The sequence below is a fragment of the Bison bison genome, unplaced genomic scaffold (genome assembly GCF_000754665.1).
Source record: "Bison bison bison isolate TAMUID 2011002044 unplaced genomic scaffold, Bison_UMD1.0 scf7180017864522, whole genome shotgun sequence".
NCBI lineage: Eukaryota > Metazoa > Chordata > Mammalia > Artiodactyla > Bovidae > Bison > Bison bison.
Window position 1 is genome coordinate 2,630,044 of NW_011495073.1, and position 21,219 is coordinate 2,651,262.

The following is a 21,219-nucleotide window of genomic DNA, read 5'->3' on the forward strand; positions in this document are numbered from 1 at the left end:
ATTGATCGCTGAAGAAGGCTTTCTTATTTCTTCTTGCTATTCTTTGGAACTCTGCATTCAGATGCTTATATCCTTCCTTTTCTCCTTTGCTTTTTGCTTCTCTTCTTTTCACAGCTATTTGTAAGGCCTCCCCAGACAGCCATTTTGCTTTTTTGCATTTCTTTTCCATGGGAATGGTCTTGATCCCAGCTCCTGTACAATGTCACAAACCTCATTCCATAGTTCATCAGGCACTCTATCGATCAGATCTAGGCCCTTAAATCTATATCTCACTTCCACTGTATAATCATAAGGGATTTGATTTAGGTCATACCTGAATGGTCTAGTGGTTTTCCATACTTTCTTCAATTTAAGTCTGAATTTGGCAATAAGCAGTTCATGGTCTGAGCCACAGTCAGCTCCTGGTCTTGTTTTTGCTGACTGTATAGAGCTTCTCCATCTTTGGCTGCAAAGAATATAATCAATCGGATTTCGGTGTTGACCATCTCGTGATGTCCATGTATAGAGTCTTCTCTTGTGTTGTTGGAAGAGGGTGTTTGTTATGACCAGTGCATTTTCTTGGCAAAACTCTATTAGTCTTCGCCCTGCTTCATTCCATATTCCAAGGCCAAATTTGCCTGTTACTCCAGGTGTTTCTTGACTTCCTACTTTTGCATTCCAGTCCCCTATAATGAAAAGGACATCTTTTTTGGGTGTTAGTTCTAAAAGGTCTTGTAGGTCTTCATAGAACCATTCAACTTCAGCTTCTTCAGTGTTACTGGTTGGGGCATAGACTTGGATTACTGTGATACTGAATGGTTTGCCCTGGAAATGAACAGAGATCGTTCTGTCATTTTTGAGATTGCATCCAAGTACTGCATTTCGGACTCTTTCATTGATGACGATGGCCACTCCATTTCTTCTGAGGGATTCCTGCCCGCAGTAGTAGATATAATGGTCATCTGAGTTAAATTCACCCATTCCAGTCCATCTCAGTTCGCTGATTCCTAGAATGTCGACATTCACTCTTGTCATCTCTGTCTAGATAGGGAACTATATTCAATCTCCTGGGATAAACTATAGTGCAAAAGGACACGAAAAAGAATATATTTATAAATATTAAAGAAAAGAAAAGCTCTAACACTGTCTGTTCCTACCACCAAAGAGCCAAAAGAGCCCGAGCCTTCCCAGTGATCCCCACCCTATGCAAGAGAGCCACAGCCTTCCCAGTGATCCCCACCCTACCCCAAAAGAACCAGAGCCTTCTCAGTGATCCCCACCCTACCCAACAGAACTAGAGCCTTCCCAGTGATCTCACCTTACCCAACAGAGCCAGAGCTTTGCCAGTGATCTCCACCCTACCCAACAGAACTACAGCCTTCCCAGTGATCCCCACCCTACCCAACAGAACCACAGCTGTCCCAGTGATTCCCACCCTACCCAATAGAACTACAGCCTTCCCAGTGATCCCCACCCTATCCAAGAGAGCCACAGCCTTCCCAGTGATTCCCACCCTACCCAACAGAGCCAGAGCCTTCCCAGTGATCCCCACCCTACAGAGCCAGAGCCTTCCCAGTGATCCCCACCCTACCCAACAGAACCAGAGCCTTTCCAGGGACACCCACCCTACCCAAGAAAGGCCAGTGGTGAAATGTTCCCACCCACCCAGGTGTCAGGTTTCACCTGACTTCCCACCACCTTGGGCCCTAGCCTGTGGGTAGCTGGTGCTCAGGCTCAGAGCACCCTAACACTGTGCTGGCTGCCAAGAAGAGCTGGTCTTCTCCCTCCCACCTGGAGGAAGTGGACACCCAGCTCCCCTGCAGGGGCAGGGCAGCTTTGCCTCCATCCCTGATGGCGTCAGGAGAGGGTCAGGAGGTGAGAGGAGGGGTGAACTGGCATTTGCCCCTCCCCCACATCCCAGTCCACAGGGGCCAGTGGGAGATCCATCCCACTCCACAGTGAGAAAGCTGAGCTCGTGGCCCTGCTCCCAGGGGCCCAGGGGAGGCAGTGCTGCAGGAAGGTGTGAGAGAGACTGAAGAGGAGCTGCACTCACCCACGCTGACCATATGAGCGGAGTGGTGAACCCAGCAGAATCACAGACCCCAAGGCTGCCGATGTCCACCCCACAAGGCCTGTGTCTACACTTCAACAGTGAAACTCCCTACCGAGAAGGTTAAACAGGATCCAGAGTCCCCTGGCACAAACCCAAGGTGTCCAAAACACAGCTGAAACCCACCTGTGTCCCAAGAACCAGGATGATGCAACTGGACTGAGCAAGGACAGTTGACAAAGGCAGCCCTGGGAGACCCGTGTCCAAAGCCTCAGCACAGCAGTCACAAACACGCTTCCATAAGAACTGCAAACCCTCTCAAACAAATGCAAGCTGAAAAGCGACACCTCCAAGGGACTCCTAAGCAGGGGAAAACATTTCTCTTCCTTTTTAAAAAAAAATTATTATTGGAATATAGCTGCTTTATAACGTTGTGTTAGTTTCTCCTGTACGGCAAAGTGACCCAGCCATGCGTACACATATATCTCCTCTTTTCTGGTTTTCATTTAGGTCACCACACAGCACTGAGTTGAGTTCCCTATGCTGTTCAATAGGGTCTCATTAGTTACCTATTTTATACACAGTAGTGTATATATGTCAATCCAATCTTCCAATCCAGACCACCCCGCTGTCCCCCTTGGTGTCCATATGTTTGTTCGTTTTCGTGAGTCTCTTCTTCTGCTTTGCAAATAGCTTCCTCTGCACCATTTTTCTAAATTCCACATATGTGTGTTAATATACAGCATTTGTTTTTCTTGCTTCACTCTGCATGACAGCCTCTCGGCATTTCTCTTCCTTCAATCTTAGTGACTTTTGGGTTTCTTTTCATCATAGAATAATTTGCTAAGATACAGCTCCAACATATCTGAACCCAACAGAGTTAATTAGACATTTACTGAGATCCTGCCATGTGTGAGGTCACTGGGCCTTGCTCAGGGTTGCTCACCTTGCTTCTGGGTTTAACCCAGTGATAGCGACAGGCACAGGCAACATCACCAGCTCAGGGCAGGAGGGGCAAAGTACCCAAAATGACGCAGGAATAAAACCACATGGGAGCTCTGCAGGAGGGCGCAGTCAGCCCAAACAATAAGGATGCCCTGAGTGCCGAGATGGCAGCAGACACAGTGAACAGGGGAAGTGAGGGAGGGGAAACAGGAAGCAGACACAGAAGTCAGGGGAGCAGCTGATCCAGAAACCGAGAGACGAGCGGATGCACAGGAAGGAAGGAAAGAAGGCACGCGTCAATGCATGCGGGTGTCTGAGAGACCTGTTCACGGCGAGCTGACGTGAGGACCAAACAGCTGAGCACATGCTGTGATCTTCTGCCCTCGAAGAGAGGAAGGCAGAAGCTGTTCCATCTTTAGTGAGATTCTGAGGACACTTTGGTTCAAACGATACTGTAAATGGGAAGGAGTGACTGATCCATGCAACTAGGCAGAGAAATGGTCTCTACCCTTAGCCAAGCCCTGTCTTGCTACGTAAGTTAAAATAACTGCAACAGCAATAATGAGCTCTTCTCTGCCTGTACCTCAAGGGCAAACAAGCCAGTGAGAGAGGCGCTCTCCCACCAGCCACCCTGCAGGGGCAGGACAGCCTCTATGGGCCATGGCGGGGGCGGGGGCGCTCGCCAGAGGCTGAGCCATCAGTGGGGCCGCGGCAGGGACACTGAGCCTGGGGACACGATGCTCTGACCCAAGTGAGTTAAAAGCTATCCAGCAACAACAAAACAAGCAGCCAAAACACGGGACCCGAGGATGGCGAGGTGGAGAGAAGCACTAAGAGGCCTCTTTGGGATCTGGAGTGGGAAGACAGAAATCGGATGATAGAAGTCATCTGCACCTTTATCTCTCTCATCACCATGACCCCAAATCAAACAGGTCTCCTGAGATCCAGTAAACTCTGCTGCCATCCTATCCATCCCACCCCACTTTACCACCCACAAATCCATCATTTCCATACTGGGTTCATCCAGGTTTGGGCTGAGTGCCCTGGTGGGAGCCACTGTATAAAGAAGCCTGAGGTGACAATAACCATTTCCCTAACTGCCCTCCCACTGGGCCCCCTCAGACCCTCTTATTTTGTGATATAACATCTTTCTGGAACTCCAGGGCTGGGTTCCACCCAACCCACAGATCCAACAGAAGAAGAGTGCTCAATGGAATCACGCTCCTCAAGTGCGTTTCATGCCTGCAGACAAGGCACCCCCAGCACCAAGGCAGACCTGGTATCACATGGCCGCTCACCAGGAACTTACAGAATAAGTAGATCAAAGTCAGGAAAGTAAGAACGGATTTATTGACGGTTTCAATCAAGCATGCTATTTAATGTGCTAAGGTGAGCTTAACGTGGGTCAAATGTGTTCCCTGTACTACAGAGGCTCATCAAGGATGCCAAGGACCCCCACCCTGCACCCTGGCGGGCATACATTGTCCACAGAGCCTGCTGTAACAGTCTGAGTGTGGAGTCCATGGACCTGTGCACCCCCGAATCCCTGCACATCCCACCAGCATGCATTTGAGGAACTGGCCAGGGCGAAGGGTGCAGTATGCAGCCACGGAATACCACAAACCAGCTTTAGAAAGCCAAAGGCTTTCCACCCTGGCTCATCCCTGCTGAAGCCCATCACAAGAATGGTCACAGGGACACAGAGAAGCAACAGAGCCTCCCACAGCCCTGCCCCTCCGGGTCAGTGGGGGCTCCAGGCCCTGTCTCAGCCGTGGGTTCCACAGTGGTGCTGGGACAGGGCATCTGAGCAAGAGTCCCGGTCAAGGAAGGGTTCTGGGGCTGAAAACGTTTTGGAAAGTCCCCACAGGACACTCTCTGGGGCCACCCTTTAGTCACTGTACCCGCTGAACCTCTGGGGACCAGGGCTGGGCAGTCACAGACACAGCTCCCCACCCTCGGGGGTCGGTGGGATGGATCCCAAGCTGTGCGTTCCGCACCAGTGGACCCACTGCCTAAGCTGCGTGGATAATTAGATTTTGAGCCCAAACAGGAGGATTAACTGTTAAACGAGGCTTCATTTCAATGCTGTGTCTGTGCCAAGAGGTGCCCGGCCCGGCTGTCAGAACCCACAGGTTTAAGCCTTTTGTGTTTGACCAATCTGACCAGAAGGAGGACAGGCGGTGCAGGCTGGTCAGGTGCGCTGAGAAGTGGGGACTCGGGAGGCTCAAGGGTGTTTTCTCGCCTTTTTCAGATGTGTCTGTTATACTATGAAGGCTCGGCAGAAACAAACACGGTCCCCATCTTCCAGGCATCTCAGGACAATTCGGAAGGGCTACAGGTGAAGGGGAGGCAGGACCAAAGAGCAGGGGACCAGCCTGAGTGCATCATGTGGCCCAGGCCCCAGAGCATCCCACACAGTCTACACAGGGACAAGGCGAGCCCCGGACACCTGGGCCTGTGCCCGAAGCCTCGGACTCCAGAGGTGGCGCTGTCATCAGCCACAAAGTGTGTATTTTCACTATAATTTATTCTCCCAGGAGACAAGGTGCTTCTGTGATCTTCATACACCTCTGCTGGGAGGAGAGGATAAAGGTCCCATGTCACAGAAAGGAGTCTGTCTAAGGGCACAATCTTCCCACCACGAGGGCCATGAAGGTTCAGGAAAGTTCGAGAAGCCTCACTGACATCCAGGGAAGAACATCACACTGCAGGAAACATCAACCGTCCTGCCCACTAATCAGAGGGAAACATGAAAACGTCACACGTGCACTTGTTGAACTCAGAACAGAATATGTACCAAGTTAGCCTCTAAGATAAGGAAGACACTCGGTAAGCATCTACTGAATGAACCCAAAAGATTAAGAACCCTTCTTTGCTCTGTGGACCACAGAGGAAACCTGCAGGGGAAGTACAAGGTCAGCAAGGAGGCAACAGAAAGGAGAGGTGGAGAAATGAGCTGGGAAGCAGGAAGGACGCAAGTGGACAGAGTATACCCTTCCTACAGAGGACGGTGGGCCCCAAACCCCAGTCCCCCTTCAGCCACTTGGCCTGGGGGGTGTTCCCCGCTGTTAGGGGATAAATTCAAAACAGCCATGGTTAAGCCCCAACCTCCAGGATCTCAGAATGTGACTGTGCTTTAAAGACATAATGCAGATAAAATGAGGACTTCCTGGAGGCCTCATCCCATATATGACTGGTATCCTTCCAAGAAGAGGACGTAGAAACACAGCCTGTGAGGTCACAGGGAGAATACGGCTGTCTACACACCCGGAGACAGGCCTCAGGAGAGGTTAGCTTGCCCACACCTTGATCTTGTACTTCTGGCCTCCAAGATTGCCAGCCGGAATGTGGCATTTATTCCAGTGGCTGAGCTGACTGATACAGTCTCCACTACCCACTACTCTTTCAGAGCAAAGGCTCCAGAAGACGCACGTGCAGGAAGGCCATCCAGCCTCTGCTCTACCAGACACCTCAGACATACCAACAGCATGGTAAGAATCCATAGCCAGGCCAGCCAGGGTGAGAGAGAAGGTCCATCGCCGCGTCAGCCTCCTCAGGAGGCAGTGAGGTGCAAGGGGCCAGCACCTGCCCCGGGCCGTCACAGCACACCTGCCCGGGGCCGTCACGGCGCACCCACCCCGGACCGTCATGGCACAAACGCCCCCAGTTGCAGTGGTACAGGTGGGCAGACCCCCAGCAGAGGGGAGAAAACAGGGCCTGAGCAGGGCCCTCCACCTCGGCTCTAAAACGAACAGCTGCCAACTCTTGAGGGCTTGCCATGAGAATCTCAGAATAACCTGGGAGCATATCAGCACTCAGGCCTTCCCAAGTGGCTCCGTGGTAAAGAATCTGTCTGCCAATGCAGGAGACACAGGTTCAATCCCTGGGTTGGGGAGATCCCCTGGAGAAGGAAACAGCCTTCTCCAGTACTCTTGCCTGAAAATGCCATGGACAGAGGAACCCGGCAGGTTACAGTCCCCGAGGTGGAAAAGATTCAGACACGACTGAGCAGCTGAGCACACGTGCAGATCAGCACTCACTGCACAGAAAGCAAGGACTGGAGTGGGTGAGCAGCAGGAAAGGTGGCTGAAAGGGTGGGCTGCAGGGCCTGGACCAAGCTCCTTGTGATCTCCCCTCCCACCCACCTCAGCTCAAAGATGGGGATGGGGGGAGGCCACCGAACAGGTGGGGCTCCCTGCAGAAACCCTGGAAGGAAGGGCCCAGTGGGACGTTTCTGCTCACACTTGGTGATTTGCAATAAGATGCATTTACTATTCTCCCTTTCATCAACAGTGAACAGACCCACGTCCTGCAAAGTAACCAAACAGAGCTTACCTGTCGGGGGCTTGCTGGGGCTCTGGGTGTCTGGCGACCACCTGGCTGGAACGAGGCACCTAGAAGTAGCGGCTGGTCACGGTCACAGGTCACGGTCACGGGCCACTGCCCCCTGCAGCCCCCTCTTCAGGCTCAGCATGCTGCCCAGCTCCGAAGCTGAAAGGCAAGGAGACCTCCACTGAACATGCTAAATTTGCACAAGTGTGAATTTTATACCCTGCACCCAAGAATACAAGTTTTAAAACAATTTTTTAAACAAACAGATGTGTTTTTTTTTTTCCTTCTTTTCAAAGAGACTGTTTAAAAGACAGACTCTTCGAAAGGAGTCCACAAGCAGCGGGTTTCTAGTCGCCATGGTGCTGACCACAGGGACAAAGGCCCACAGACACCAGAAATGCCTTGGGAAGCTGCTGGTCCCAGGTCACTGCCTGAGTGCTTCCCCCACCCCCCCAAAAACAGCAGGCAGGTAAGGACTGGGCAGGCCTCTGCTCTCTTGCAAGGCCAAGTCTATACCTGTAAGGCATCCCTGGCACCTAGATCACAGCCCACATCCTTCCCAGGTCCTCCCAGGCTACAGCCCTCATCCCACCCCCTGGGGACCATCCTCATCTGAGACCATGTTCTGGCCATTGTGCCCAGTGCCTGAGAGGCCCTGTGCAGGGCCCATGTGTGTGCCACGGGGGGAGTGGGAATCCTGGCTACTTCTCCTGATTCAATGCTCTCACTTCTACTGTGAGGGCCAAGACACTGCTCCAGAGTCGGGGGTGAGGGGGACAGAGACAAAGGTTTCCCCTGCCAGAGGGGAATGTCTGGCCACCAAGAGAGCTCTGTGTGTTCCCCTCGCCAGAGGGGAGAGAGAGCTGCCTCCCAGAGGGCCCTAGCACCTGACACTCAATGCCACAAAATCTCCCCAAGTCCAGAAGAAACACACTCACTCGATGACTCAGAGAGATCAGCAGAGAGCAAAGGTTCCGTGGACAAAAGTCCCGAGCACCGCTGTGCCCGTGTGTCTGTGACACGGTGTCCTTGGGTGGAGGACACATCACCCAGGGATGTGGAACTAGCTTACCCTGACCACTCAATGGTGGAAACAAAGCCTGCCCTGCCTCCAACCTGACGTGGGAGAGGCCAGGGTCGAGGACTTAGAAAGCTACAGAAGAAGGTCCGTCTGGGCACTCAGGCTAAGAATCTGGTGCGGGAGCTGGACAACATCTGCCACCTCCTGACCCCACTCCCTCTCAGTGGGTGACCTGTAGGCGGATCACCCCACTCTCTGAGGCTCAGTGCCCCCCATCGCAAAATCAATATGAAGATAACATCTCCCTCCAGGGCTTCTATGAGCATGAAGTGAGCAAACGCATGTAAAGACTTAGGATACAACACACAGTAAATGTTAGACAAACGCTAGTTATGAGCTCGGACACAGCAAGCAAGTCCCCTGCTGTCAGATGCTGAACACAGCGGCCACCTGCAAGCTGCAAAGGCTGCTGGTGTTTAGAGGGGACACTGAACTTCTAGGATCAAAAGGGGAGAGACCCCTGATATAGGACTCTCTGACTGCTCAAAGCTGAATATTACCCATGCATGCAAAGGCATTTGATGAAAGGTGCCTGCTTTCATCCTCAAAGAATGCATAAGCCTGAAAAGTGTTATAATGTTTATGTTGAGTGGAACAACTCTAAATTCCAGTAGCTAAGTTGACTCCAAGTTTAAAAATCTTAAAAAGAAATAAAAAGGCGAATGGTCACACAGGCATGAGGGTCTTTGAACAACAACTGGCTGCCAAGTTGGCAAGGGCACCAGGTCATACGACAACAGAGTATCACATGCCCATCATCACCTCTAACCCTCACATCCTGAGAGGTCTCCCCTCATTTCCAGAGGAAAAATCTTTCCTTGGACATCATCCAAAAGCCCCAGGACCAATTCCAAATGCATCTTTCATGCCTGTGACCTTCAGCTGACAATATACATTCAGGAGATTTACTTTTTATACTAAAATTTTTTTTTAAATGACATAGTTGCCTGTCAAGCTGTTCACCACTGCAAGCATTTTCATCTATCTTTAAGAAAGTGGATATGTAACTACAGCAGATAAAACAAAGACATGATTTTTGAACCTGATGAGCTGAAAAGAGGTGCTAAGATACAGCACCCTCCTCAGGAAGAAAGGCAGAGCTGCTCTTTCCAGGGCCCCATCACCTGGACCCCTACAGGCTCCCTGTAGGAACCGGACCAGCTGCACCCAGACCCACAGAAGAGATGGAACTCTCTGGGTGCTGATCACCAATTGGGTGGTTCCACAGGCAGACATGACAAAAACTTGAAATCTTCAAGAATATACAAACTTGGGTGAAAAAGAAATGTCTTCACTTACTTCCAAAATGTTTCAGAAACAAAGGACCTCTTGATTTCTGTTGAGTGCCTCTGATCCCTTCCAGAAATTCCTGAGTTAATATAAAGTTTTCCTTCTGTCTAGCTTTCTCACACTAAATATTTAGAGTCATAACAGTCACTATTTAGACACTCAACAAATCCCAAGCTTCACGATGAGGCTGTTCGGCCAGTTTGGAATGAAGGCTGGGGCTTCTCGAGAGGGGACAAAATACCTTTCATCAAAAAAATTAAACTCAGGATTGTACTGACCTCAGAGGCCCCTCTGTTTTCATGGCGTAAGAAGGCGCTTAGAAGACAAACTGAGAAATATATGAATGAAATGGAATTGAAGATAAGGCAACGTTTTCTAAGTGATGAAAAAATCTCGGGATGCTATCGCCAGAACCTTTGGACAGCTGAAAAGGAACACAGTTAAAGCTGAGGACCCTCACTGTCCCCCATTGCCATCGGATGCACCTAGACGGGACCTGCATTCCAGTGATGCTACAGCTACTTCCAGGGCAGAGATGCTAGAACGTGAGGATAAGGATGCTGGCAACACACGAAGTTCAAACTCAGGATCGCTCCCATTCAAATGCCAACATCATGCTTTGAAACCACACACACGAAGGAAAGGTCTGGGAACAAGGGCAGTGACACTGACCCAGTCTGGGAAGGGCCTTCCCACGGTGGCCCGTCCACCAGCACACAGCCCGAGCTCCCCAGGACGCAGAGCACGGCCCAGGACAGGGCACTCGCACCCCAGAAGGAGCTTCCCAACTAAATGCCATCATGCAAACTTACCCAAGGCCTATGAACGGGTCCAGACCCTATCTGGTTCTCAAGTTCAGGGTCAAGCAGAACCAAGGATACTACCAATCCTCACCATGGGGCTTCTGGGGGACACCAAGCACGTCTGAAGATGGGCTGTCCAAAGGAAGCCTGTCCAAGGCCAAACAGGACAGAAGTGCAGTGGGATGAGGGGACTGCCTCCCTGGAACAGGCAGGACTCTTCTCCCCAAAACGGACCCAGAGTCCACAGGGCAGCGAGGGGCAGGACACACAGACACGCATGTAAGTGACTAGAAGACAGACTGAAAATAGCCACTCTCCACAGCTGGCACATACACGCCTGTGCTAGTTCAGCACTACGACCAGCCCAGCAAAACAAACACTATCACCACCCCATGAGGGAGATAAAAGGCCTAGCTGTCTGGAAACATAAGTTCCTAAACGGGAAGACTAACCGTCACAAAGGTTTCCATCGTCTTCAAATAATGAACTTAAAAATTAAAATTAATTTTGTCAATGAAAGGCAGTATCTCATGAAAACTGACAAAATACAATAAAAGGTAAGACTGTCCAGCATAGAGCATTAACAGAACAACGTTCTCATCACAGAAGACGCTGTAAAGTGCAGTGAAGTCGCTCAGTCATGTCCGACTCTTTGCGACACTGTAAAGCAAAAGTCATTAAAACAGGGTGATGCTGTGTAGAAATCCTTCTAGTACCACCAGAAGGGCTGGGCTTACAAATATGAATGTTACCATTTCATTACAGCAGCACAAAGTATCCTAACAGGAGACTGTGTCCGAATCGCCAAGCTCCCACAACGAGCACACAGGACCCATGGGATGGGAAGCCCTGAGTCCCCTCTTCCCTGACTCTTCCGATGATGCTGCGCAAGATAAAGATGACACCATGATGATCCAGACGTGGCCATGACCACCTTGAGTGACAACGTCTTGTGTCAGACACCTTGCCAACTGCTTTACAACTGTTTTCGAAGATTAAAAGGAGTAAAACGACATGAGACTCATAATAAGACACAAATGCTGCTAAGTCACTTCAGTCATGCCCAACCCTGTGCGACCCCATAGACGGCAGCCCACCAGGCTCCACCGTCTCTGGGATTCTCCAGGCAAGAACACTGGAGTGAGTTGCCATTTCCTTCTCCAAAGATACAAATGAGTAGTTCTTAATTAAGAATAATGAAATATTATCAATTCTTGAGGTAGAATTATGACCCCATTTTATAGGTGGAGAAACCAAGCCTGGGAGGCAATATAGTAGCTGTCGAGCTCGCACAGCTAAGAAATGGAAGAGGTGAGATTCAAATCCATAGATGTTTGAATCTGCCTACCTGCTTTAGTATTTTGCTGATAAACTATCATTTGCATAAGAAGAAAATAGACAACCTTTGCACTTATTTGTAAAGTTGTTCTTCATTTTTTTTTCTTTCAATTACATTGTTTGGAGCGTAGTTTATCTTTTCTCTTTTAGAGAAATAGAAAGTAGCCATAAAGAAGAGCCTGAAATTCAAAGCATAGAGGATAGGGAAGGGAACACCTCCTGCTTGCAGGAATTAAGATTTCAGTGATGGGCATAAAATAAGGAGCCTTCTTAACCTTATAACAGGCACCTACCAGACACCTCCTGCAGGCAGGTGGCTGACACAAGACAGAGGCACCAAAAGATATACAGACCATCTGGAGAAAACCACAGTTACAAAGGACACAGGCACCCCAACATTCACAGCAGCACGATTCACAACAGCCAAGCCACGGAAGCCACCCAACTGTCCACTGACAGAGGCATGGATAAAGAAGATGTGGTACATACATACAACGGAATAGTACTCAGCCACCAAAAGTGAAACAGTGCCATTTGCAGCAACCTGGATGAACCCAGACAGAGAGTATCATAGTAGGTGAAGTCAGACAAAGACAAATATCATATGGTATCACTTACATGTGCAATCTAAAAAAAATGACACAACAGAAAAGACTCACAAACATAGAGAACAGACTTACAGTTACCAGGAGGTAAGCGTGGGAGGAGGGACAAATTAGGAGTTTGGGATTGACATATACACCCTACTATACATAAAAGAATCGACAGGACCTACTGTATAGCACAGGGAATTTTGCTCAATATTCTGTAACAACCTAAATGAAAAAAAGAACCTGAAAAAGAATGGATACATGTGTATGGTTAACTGAATCACTTTGCTATATACCTGAAACGAACAACATTGTTAATCAACTATACTCCAATATAAAATAAAAATAAAAAACAAAAAACAAAAAAAACATACCAGACTCAAGTTCTTCACCAGGAGGCAAGGAAGGAGAAACCAACTCATCTACAGCCAAAGACCATCTGTGCAAAGTCCAGAGGGAAGCAAAAAGCCTCAAGAGAAACTACCATGAACACAGGCAGCAATCTGCACTCAGTAAATCTCTCATTTATTAAAATAACATGGGATGAGCAGCCCAGTGCAAAAACAGGGAGAGGACAGAAGCAAACAATTCGTCACACACACACGAAACACACTCAACTTCCCAAGTAACCATGGAAACACACTACAGCAGCAATGAATGAGCTATACATTTTGACACATCTGACTGCTGAACATTTTGAAAACTGACATGACCCCTGGGAGTTGGGGTGGCCTTGGAGCAAGGGGGCTCTCCTAAGCCATAGGCGGGGCTCCTGAACAGGCTCTGGGCAGCCGAGCATCTCCCAAACATCAGTGTTAGAAGCAGGAATCTCACTTTTTGTAACTTATTGTCACCTGAGCGTGCAGACACACACACAAAGAGCGATTACTGCCACACCCAGGAACACCGGAAAGCTGGAGCAACCCAGATACACCTACCCACCACCACCTCCCCCTTCAGCTCCCAGCAGTGGCTCCCAGCAGGTACGCGTGGCAGAAACCCAGGGGCTGCCTGTGGCCTCCCTGACCTCCTGCCCGTGCAACCCACAAGGCCACTTAATTTTGGCCGAAGAAGCATCTGAAATCTATCCACTGCCTTCAGCTGCCAACATCAGCCATCACTCCCCTCTGACCGTGACCCAGCTCCCTCCACATGCTGCGCCTTCACCCCTCACAAGCCAGCTGAGCACTTGGGATACACCTTGGGGTACATGGAACGCCCACCAACAGCCCCGCCTGCCTTCAAGCTCCTGGGAAACAGCCACCTGCCCGATTCACCCTCCAGGCCCCTGGCCTCCCCTAAGTCCTGTCACTCCTCTCCTGCGACCTCTGTGTCCTCTGTCCAGGATGCTCCCCTCTTTGTTCCTCCTCTCCTTGAAACCAACGTTATGATTAACCTCTCCATCCAAAACATTATTCCCTTTCTTGGCCCACACCTGGTCCCCTGGGGATTGAGGACTGACAGAAAAGAGAGCATGGAAGCCGAGAGGGTTCCTAGGGAGCCTCCCCCCACCGGGTACCAAAGCCCCTCTTTATCCCTATTTCTTGTTTGTACAAAAAGGCTTTCGTTTCCTATGCTTTTCCTGAGTTCCAAAGAGCAGACTCAAGCAGTTATTAACTAGGGAAGCGAGGGAATGCAGAAACAGAGGAAAGGAAGGAAACTAATGTCCAGCAAGGAAATTAATGACAAAAGCTCAGGGATAAAGCAGGGTCCCAGCTCCTCCTTAAGGGAGCATCATGACAACGTGATGCTCATCTGTGAGCTGTGCTGCGGAACTAAGACACCCCAGCTCCCCAGGTGGAGGGTGGTGACTACATACTGACTACAAGTGGGTAGACCCCAGACTGGCTGGAACCAGAAGGCTGATGACTCAGATTCCTGTCACCTCACCACCAACCAATCAGAAGGTCCAGGAGCTGCCCCCTTCGCCCCAAATGTTGCCTTTAACAACCATCTGCTGAAAGGATAGTGGATTTCAGGTCTTCTGAGCATGAACTGCCCCTTCTCCTTGTCTACCACCTGCAGTAAACACTGCACTTTCCTTCACCACAACGCATGTCAGCTGATGGGCTTTGCCGTGCCCCTGTGAGAAAACCCGAGTTCAGCTTGGTGACACCCTGCACGCATCCTCTCTGCCCCGTTCTGGCCCTACTCGCCGCTTGGATCCCGCAGGCCCTGCAGACCCATCCAGGGGGACTGCAGCTGCGTTCTTGCTGCTGACTCCATGTCTGCTTCCCCACCGAGGAGCTGCTCCACAGCCAGGGCCCAGGCCTGTAGCAGACACTGCAACACCCTCAGCTCCCAGCATGGGCCAAGGGTGCAAGGCTTTGCTGAGAGGGTGAAAACACCTCCCGATGGGAGCCTGGGCAGGTCTTCCAGTGCAGAGATTCTCCAGGCTGGCAGGTGGATCCAGTGGGGAAAACCCCACCAAGTGGGGTTAATAGCCCCAGCAAACAGCCCGCTCCCTCCAAGGCCGCAGCTTCTCGGTCCTGGGATGAGATGACCCAGTCCTGACCTCATGCAAGGATGCCGTGACACGACTCCCACAGCGCTTCTCAGAGAACTGGCGAAGGGAGCTCTTGACTAATGGTGACTAAGATGAAGGAGGAAGCGAGATAAGGACTGACGTGACACTCTTGCAGAAAGGGGGAACTGACAACGGTGTACAAGCTTGTCTGGAATTCCAAAGAGAAAAAGACCCAGAAGAGCCCCGAGCATCTCTGACGGGAGGGAGGCCGCAGGGTGAACAGAGAGTGCAAGGGACTCGACTCTGCAGACTTTGGGGCTGGAATTTCCACAGTTAGGCAATTATGTAATATCATTCATCTTTCTAGGAAGAACTGTCATCAAGGTTCAGAACAGTGGTCCTGCCTGCTCCTCTGCCTCCCCACCCCTCACCCTGGATCCTGATGACTCCCCGGCATCTCCTCCCTCTGCCCAAGCAGCCTCTGACCATTCTAGGAATTCCAGAGAATTCGCTGCCCCCTCCCGCCAACAATGAGGCCATTAAATGCTTCCGGGAGGTCACATGAAAATGATTTCAGGGCTCCTTTGTACAGGCTGTTTCTAGAAATGCCAAGGATGTGCCTCTATTTTCTTTTCTTTTCCTTTCTTTTGTACTTTCTTCTCTTCGGAGGTTAAAAAAAAAAAAGAATGAGGAAAAGTAAATGAAGACACTGTACCTCGAGGAGAAAGCACACAGTTTACTCTTCAGGCAGCAACAGTTTTGCAGGAAGAGGATCAGCCAACAGCTGGGTAGGGCTTCTCCCCTCCTCACCAGATAAACCGACAGGAAATGGAGTCGATCTTGTTCAGAGGCTTTATTGCCACTCTGCAAATACCCCGTTACCAGCATGCACTAGTGCACAGGGAGTACCCCGAAGTCCACCACCCCCTCAGCTTCACACTTTAGGTTTCAAAGAGAAACACATCTTTTCTTCCTCGGGACTGTTGAGGAGTCATGACTGTGGGTTCTAGGTTTCTAGAAGGCAATGGCACCCCACTCCAGTACTCTTGCCTGGAGAATCCCAGGGACGGGGGAGCCTGGTGGGCTGCCATCTATGGGGTCGCACAGAGTCGGACATGACTGAAGCGACTTAGCAGCAGCAGGATAAAGTATGACAAGCTGGTCCTCAGCTCAGACAGAAATCAACATTTGAGGAAGAATGACAGACACAGAGGATTACCCGAGGCAGAAGCGCTTAGAACACGATGGCCCGCAGGTCTGAGACGTGCTGTTGCACACGGAGGGCAGGTCTAGCAGGGCTGTACACAGACCCAGCATGGAGGCACACTGGAAACTACCGTACTTAACCACTTCCTCCACTGCTGTTTCTCTCATAAGATCTAACAGCATGAACCTGCAATGGCTTTGTGTCCATGTGACAGTCCTCTTCATCCCTGCTCAGTCCTATCAGTGGCTCACCAAGTCCCTGCTGGCCGGGCCGCTCAGCCCTCGAGTAGCCAGAGAATATCACCAGCGTGCCCAGCTACCCCTGGTGTTCCATCCACAAGCCACAGCTGACCCCTGAAGGGGCGGTATAGGCCCTTGAAAGGCCCCCCAAATCCACATGTCAAAGCCCAGACCCCCAAGGTGGTGGCGCCTTTGGGAGGTCCCTAGGTGAGATGAGGTCATGAGGGTGGGGTTTCCATAATGGGATTAGGACCCTTGGAAGAAGAGCTCAGATGTAACATACAACACGGTGAATATAATTCACATTGCTCACATTATACGTGAAAGTTAAGAGTAAATCCTAAGAGCGCTCATTGTAATAGAAAACTTTTTTTCCCTTTTACTTTGTATCTATATGAGATGATGGGTGTTCACTAAACATACTGTGGCCATCATTTCATGATGGATGTATCAGAGCAACATGCTATATACCTTACAGGTATTCAGAGCCGTATGTCAATTACATCTCAAAAACATTGGGAAGAAGCAAAAGAGAGGAGACCAGAAAGCTAGTGTGTACTGCGTGTCCACCTCGGGAGGACATGGAGAAGCTGGAGTCTGCAAACTAGGAAGATGCCCTCGTCAGACACAGAATCTGCCAGCACCGTGACCTTGGCTGTCCAGCCTCCAGAGCCGTGGGAGGTGCACATGTATTGTGTGACAGCAGTCCCTGCAGACTAGGAGGGGTGGGCACCTGGAAAGGTGTGGGCACCCCCAGCACAGCTGCTCAGAAGAGACAGGGAAGACTCTGTTGCTCCCTAAGCTCAGAGCATGAAGGACTTGAAGCCTGGCCCCGGCACCGTGAGTCACCAGCCCTCAGAGGATGGGCTCTCCTCTGCCACATGGCCCTTCACTTGGACCTACAGGCTCTGGGGCCACACTCCAGCAAGCAAACTGTTCTGGTCTGGCAGGCGCCCCATGTTCTGGTCCTCTGAATCCACGTCTCCTAGTCCCACAGATGTCACAGCGTGGCAGCCAAGACAAGGGGCCCCTCCCACTGACCCTGCAGCCCTTGGGCACACTGCAGGCATGGCTCAGGCTCTAGTGTGTCCACTGGGGCCCGGGAACAGTCCACACATGGTTCTATATCAAGTCATCTCCCAGATGCCACCTCACAGTGAGCCCAGCATAACAGGGCCTGGCCGCCCTGTGCCCACCATCAGCTCATCAAATATCCAATCTGTTCACACTGTGCCTGGGGCAAGGCTAAAGCTCTGACCAAAGGGGTGGTCAGACAGGGCAGACCCTCCCACCATTCGTCGCATATTCCCATCCTTCCCACCCCCTGCCTGCACACTTGTCACACCCCAGTGATCCTGTTCTGGGAGCTGGGTCTGTGAGCAAAATTCCCAGGATGCTATAGATCTCAGGCTGCTTCTCTGTGTAAGGCGGGCATCTTCTCTTAGGGTGCAGAGTAAGGGTTTGCACAGAACAGTGCTGGGCTTCCCGAAATGCAGACGCAGCCACGGCATCACTCACGCCCCTGGGCTCGCATCCTCTCCTCGCCCAGCATTAGCTCCCAGGGACTTGACTGACTCTGCTGTGTAGGACAGTGCAGATGTGGAGGGGGGGGCTGGGCCCTTCTCCTAAGGTTAACAGTCCGCAGTATCACACACAGTCTGGAAAGCCAATGTGGCGTCAGGAAACACTGGCTCAGGCAGTTAGTTCTGTTTCTACGGGGATCTAGCATTTTGTGTAGAAAATGTGAGAACTCACATTGCTGCCTCAATTCCCAAGTAACTCTCATCCAGAATCAATTCCCCTGAAAGAAGAGCATGTTCTTTAGACACCAGTTGAAAGGTTCCTGCTGCTGAAGGCAGCACATCGCACTAAGGCTCTCGTCCACCCAGGAGTTCCCAGCCAACCACTGAACGGCTGGTACTGTCTTCCTTAATCACCTCTTTGCATGATCATCTGAGCCCTGAAACTCAGGATTCTTCTCCTGAATCCACTCCACCAACATGCGTGGAGTGCTCACTATGTTCTCAATCCAGCTTGGGGAATCACAGAACCATCAGAATACAGTCCCTAAGCTTGTTTTCAATGCAAGATACAGGTGTCTGGCCAAATCTTGGTCAATACCCTGGAACGATAATGTGGGAAGAGAAACAGCTTGCTGCACCCGTGCCAAATCATTGTTTTTGTCGATTCTGCAAAAATGGCTTGGACATGCTTATAAGACCTTCTGCATGAACTTGTTCTCAGGAATCCAGCAGGGGACTTTCAGCTGTTGATAATCCCCACGGGTAACAGCCCTAAATTACTGCTAATTTCTTTAGGAACCCAAGTCACTGACACATCACTGACCAAAAATCAGGTCCTCCCAAGTCTGGAAAAGTTTACTCCTTAGACCAGAGGAAAGGAAAAACAGGGAGACCATTCACCAGTCAGATGGTCTCTGAGGGGACTAGTCTCCCAAGCACATTATTCTCAAGCCCACCTGAGTTAGGTGAGTGCCCCTCAGAATACTCACTGTCCCTCAAGTGGATGGTGTCCCGGGGGGTTGAGTCTCCTACTGCAAAGCTAATTCAGACTTCAGTTCAGCATCAATTTTCAAAATGAACATCTCATTCTCCATCTGCCCATGATTTGAGCTATGTAAACAGTCACAACAAACTAACTTCCAATGGTCGCCTATACAGATGCCTAAAGTTCACTTTCATCTTCCTAGAATTCATTCTCTGCTGTTATCAAGATGACAATTCAGTTCAGTCTCTCAGTCATATCCAACTCTTTGCGATTCCATGGACTGCAGCACACCAGGCCTCCCTGTCCATCACCAACTCCCAGAGTTTACACAAACTCATGTCCATTGAGTCAGTGATGCCAACCAACCATCTCATCCTCTGTCGTCCCCTTCTGCTCCAGCCTTCAATCTTTCCCAGCATCAGGGTCTTTTCAAATGAGTCAGCTCTTTACATCAGGTGGCCAAAGTATTGGAGTTTCAGCTTCAGCATCAGTCCTTCCAATGAATATTCAGGACTGATCTCCATTAGGATGAATTGGTTGGATCTTCTTGCAGTCCAAGGGACTCTCAAGAGTCTTCTCCAACACTACAGTTCAAAAGCATCAATTCTAAGGCACTCAGCTTTCTTTATAGTCCAACTCTCACATCCATACACGACCACTGGAAAAACCATAGCTTTGACAAGACGGACCTTTGTTGGCAAAATAACGTCTCTGCTTTTTAATATGCTGTCTAGGTTGGTCACAACTTTCCTGCCAAGGAGTAAGTGTCATTTAATTTCATGACTGCAATCATCATCTACAGTGAGTTTGGAGCCCAAAAAAATAGAGTCTGCCACTGTTTCCCCATCTATTTGCCATGAAGTGATGGGACCAGATGCCATGATCTTAGCTTTCTGAATGCTGAGCTTTAAGCCAACTTTTTCACTCTCCTCTTTCACTTTCGTCAAGAGGCTTTTGAGTTCCTCTTCACTTTCTGCCATAAGGGTGGTGTCATCTGCATATCTGAGGTTATTGATATTTCTCCCAGGAATCTTGATCCCAGCTTGTGCTTCATCCAGCTCAGCGTTTCTCATGATATACTCTGCATATAAGTTAAATGAGCAGGGTGACAATATACAGCCTTGACATACTCCTTTTCCCATCTGGAACCAGAGTGTTGTTCCATGTCCAGTTCTAACTATTGCTTCCTGACCTTTGTACAGATTTCTCAAGAGGCAGGTCTGGTGGTCTAGTACTCCCATGTCTTTCAGAATTTTCCAGTTTGTTGTGATCCACACAGTCAAAGGCTTTGGTATAGTCAATAAAGCAGAAATAGATGTTTTTCTGGAACTCTCTTGCTTTTTCCATGATCCAGCGGATGTTGGCAATTTGATCTCTCGTTCCTCTGCCTTTTCTAAATCCAGCTTGAACATCAGGAAGTTCACGGTTCACATATTGTTGAAACCTGGCTTGGAGAATTTTGAGCATTACTTTCCTAGCGTGTGACATGAGTGCAATTGTGTGGTAGTTTGAGCATTCTTTGGCATTGCCTTTCTTTGGCACTGGAATGAAAACTGACCTTTTCCAGTCCTGTGGCCACTGCTGAGTTTTCCAAATTTACTGGCATATTGAGTGCAGCACTTTCACAGCATCATCTTTCATGATTTGAAATAGCTCAACTGGAATTCCATCACCTCCACTAGCTTTGTTCGTAGTGATGCTTCCTAAGGCCCACTTGACTTCACATTCCAGGATGTCTGGCTCTAGGTGAGTGATCACACCATCGTGATTATCTTGGTCGTGAAGATCCTTTTTGTACAGTTCTTCTATGTATTCTTGCTACCTCTTCTTAATATCTTCTGCTTCTGTTAGGTCCATACCATTTCTGTCCTTTATCGAGCCCATCTTTGCATGAAATGTTCCCTTCAGATCAGATCAGATCACTCACTCAGTCGTGTCCGACTCTTTGTGACCCATGAATCGCAGCATGCCAGGCCTCCCTGTCCATCACCAACTCCCGGAGTTCACTGAGACTCACATCCATCGAGTCAGTGATGCCATCCAGCCATCTGATCCTCTGTCATCCCCTTCTCCTCCTGCCCCCAATCCCTCCCAGCATCAGAGTCTTTTCCAATGAGTCAACTTTTCGCATGAGGTGGCCAAAGTACTGGAGTTTCAGCTTTAGCATCATTCCTTCCAAGGAACACTCAGGACTGATCTCCTTCAGAATGGACTGGTTGGATCTCCTTGCAGTCCAAGGGACTCTCAAGAGTCTTCTCCAACACCACAGTTCAAAAGCATCAATTCTTCAGCGCTCAGCCTTCTTCACAGTCCAACTCTCACATCCATACATGACCACAGGAAAACCCATAGCCTTGACTAGACAAACCTTTGTTGGCAAAATAACGTCT

At 49.9% G+C, this 21,219-nt stretch overlaps 1 protein-coding gene across 1 annotated transcript in view; it reads right to left on the reverse strand.

Annotated features, from left to right (window-relative positions):
- Window positions 1-21,219, reverse strand: part of GRB10 (growth factor receptor-bound protein 10) — a 226,299-nt gene that overhangs the window by 179,664 nt on the left and 25,416 nt on the right. Inside the window, exon 2 of the mRNA XM_010831055.1 lies at window positions 7,310-7,465. The gene's annotated coding sequence lies outside the window, so the exon portion shown is untranslated. The remainder of the gene's footprint in view (window positions 1-7,309; window positions 7,466-21,219) is intronic.